The sequence below is a fragment of the Epinephelus moara genome, chromosome 1 (genome assembly GCF_006386435.1).
Source record: "Epinephelus moara isolate mb chromosome 1, YSFRI_EMoa_1.0, whole genome shotgun sequence".
Taxonomy (NCBI): domain Eukaryota; kingdom Metazoa; phylum Chordata; class Actinopteri; order Perciformes; family Serranidae; genus Epinephelus; species Epinephelus moara.
The window spans coordinates 19593046-19596395 of record NC_065506.1 but is presented as its reverse complement, the minus strand read 5'-3'; positions in this window follow the sequence as shown (position 1 = coordinate 19596395).

Here is a 3350-nt window from a genome sequence, read left to right as displayed (position 1 = left end):
TGTGAACATCTCTAGTGTGCTTATTGTCATGATGGATGGAAAGATGAAGGATTGTTTTATCTTTTCTTTTCCTCCACTCTGGTTTGATTTTGCAGTCGCACTCTGCAAGAGGAAATTTGGGATTGGGATTAGCATATACACACATTTTGCATAATGTTTATTTGTAATCGAAGCATGTGTAAGGCCGAGGTTGGTTAAGAGTCGAAGCCTTCTTGCAACATGTTGCTGGCTCCCTGCCATGTCCTAACATCCTGCCAATTTTTTATAGTGATGTAAACGTCTGTTTACTGCTCACAGAGGGTTGCTATAAAGCTACTCTCATTTACTTAACAAATCTGTTTGAGTGTGTTTGTGTGTGTGTGTGTGTGTGTGTGCTCGCGTGTTAACATGTGTGCCCGCTAATGGAGAATTTTAACTAAAGAGGCTTCTGATGGCAGCGATGAGCCTTGTGGGCCGGCTGCACTAATTAATGTGGAAAAAAAGAAAACATATGTAGCCATGATCAAAAGGCATCTTCAAACGTCGGAGCTGGCTGACCGCCAGCCTGAGCGTAATCTCTCACCCTCCTCCTCGCCCCAAACTGAGCCAAAAATAAGGAAGTTAGCACCTAAATGTGAAGTAGCTGTATTAGAAGTTTCTGCTTTGTCAAGGTGGTTGAAACTTTGAACAACCCTGCTGGGTTACAGACAGCATTTAGATCTCTTAAAACCTGCCCTGTGTGTCCTTGTGTAATTCTCATTTTACATCCTGTGTTGATTTTTCCGTCAAAGTTTCTCGGTCCTGGTGTTGGACCCCACACTGAGTCATTTGACATGCAAATGGAATCACAGGACACCTCCAAGATGTATATAGATGGATATATTTTGATTAAAAAATAGATAACTTCCATTTTGAGTGATCCATTCTGGGATCCTTTTATGCTCTTATTAGTACAAAATTATGCCATATGTTGATGCACAGTACATATTAACTCGTTAAATGCTGATATATTTATTCCAACACTGACTCCCAGTTATTTTTAATGAAGAGTGCATATTTTCCTGCTTTTCATCTTTTGAATTTGGCTGGAATACATTGGGGTGTCTTGTAATCTTTTAAGTCCCTCTCTGGCTTTTTAGAGCCCTCTCTTTGTTTTGTTTGTCAGTGTCTGCTCTCTATTGTGTTTTATGTTGTCTTGATTATATCCTGACACACAGGAGGAAGCACAGTGCCAGGATTGGGTGGCAACGAGGAGCATGAGAGCTGTATTTGCTTGAGGCTGCCTAGTGTTAGAGAGGGATTTGGGGATAAGATGCTATGGCCGGTGGTAAGTAATCTCCTTACAACTCGACAAACAAGGAAGCCTGCCATTCTTACCGCCTTGATTGGCTAACATCAGTTATCTACACCATCCTTGCATGGGATTTTGCTTTGTTAAACACTGTCTCTCGTGCAACTCCATCTGTGCCTTCATGTCTCCACTGTTGAAACTGTTATTTTCTACTGTACGAGTGTGAGTCAACACTGGTGGGGGAAGCACCGACGTGTTAGTTCCTTCTTCAAAAAGAAGACACCAGTTTTAATCAGATGTTGGAGAAAGAATGATCTCAGATATACGGTAAACCTGATAAAAGGTAATGTCCAATATGTAAGTCAGCTAATCACCGGATCAGTTTCACTGTGTCATGCGTCATAGTCTATTTTCAAGGCAGTGCTGGTGTTACCCCGTGTAACGGTAAAGTCACTTGTTAGTCTTATTACATTTATTTAGCTCTTGTCAGCGTGAAAGCTTGTCTGTAATTACATCGGATGCATTACATCCACTTAAGTACAGATGATGTTCCCTCCTCATTTATCATAAGAAGAAATGACACAGATAAGGCCAACGGATGTCAGATCTTCATAACGCAGCGTAAAAGATGAAATAATACTGTGCGTCAAATGTCCTAAATATATGATTATAGCAATGAATATAATGTATGAGTGAAAGGCTGTATCCCTTTGGTTAAATTTCACTTAAATCATCCAAGACGACTGCATATTATTTCACATTTGGAGTTACACTTATAAAGCAGCTGCAGAGACAATGAGTCATGAAATTATAAGGCAACATTAGAATCCAAGTTCCTGCTTAAATGATGCCAAAACCAACAATCTTTGGTGGGGATCCAGGCTACTTTAAAAGTGTTGTGATTATGTTGGTTCACTCTCACTGTTCTAATCAGCGTTGTGTCCAGGTGCAGCCGGCAGTCTGATAAACCCAATGTACACTAGAGGGTGACACGGGAGTGCATTTTTACTCCTGTCCCATCCCACTCTCACAAGAAAAAACTCCTGTTTATTGTTTGTAAAAAAAAAAAAAAATCCTGTCCAAATCCAATTTTGGAAGAATGACCCTGTCACACCCCATTCCCAAAACATAAATAAATACATAAATGAGAATATAGAAAACAACATTTATATCAGAACTGCTGAGGTAGTCAAAAAGCTCCCCAGTGGCAAGGTGCCGGTTGTGGATGAGCTTCGCCCTGAGAAGCTGAAGGCTCTGGACATTGTTGGGCTGTCTTTGGCTGACACCTTTTCAGTGTCGTCTGGAGGTCGGGTACGGTGCCTGCAGAGTGGCAGACCGGGGTGGTGGTTCCCACTTTCAAAAAAGGGGAACGGAGGGTGTGCTCCAACTATCAGGGTATCACACTGCTCAGTGTCCCGGGTAAAGTTTACTCCAGGGTGCTGGAACAGAGGCTCCCACCGATTGTCAAACCTCAGATTCATGAGGAGCAATGTGGATTCCATCCTGGCCGTGGAGCAGGGAGGACCATCTCTTTACCCTTGCGAGGCTGCTAGAGGGGTCGTGGGAGTTTGCCCGTCCAGTCTACATGTGCTTTATGGACTTGGAGAAGGCTCACGACTGTGTCCTTTGGGGGGGTCTTGTGTCAGAATTGCATCTCTACTTTTTGCAGATGATGTGGTTGGCTTCATCACACCATGACCTCCAGCATGCACTGGGGCAGTTTGCAGCCGAGTGTGAAGCAGGTGGGATGAGAGTCAGCACCTCCAAGTCTGAGGCCATGGTTCTCTGCCGGAGACCAGTGGATTGCCCTCTCCGGGTTGGGGGAGAGTTACTGCCTCAAGTGAGGGAGTTCAGGTATCTCAGGGTCTTGTATACGAGTGAGGGCAGAAAAGGGCGCGAGATGGATTAGTGGTTTAGTGTGGCGCCTCCGATTTTCTGGTCCATCTACATCCCGATCCTCACCTATAGTCATGAGATCTGGGTAGTGACCGAAAGAATGAGATGACAGATACAAGCGGCAGAAATTAATTTCTTCAGAAGGGTAGCTGGGCTCAGCCTTAGAGATAGGGTAAGGAGCTCG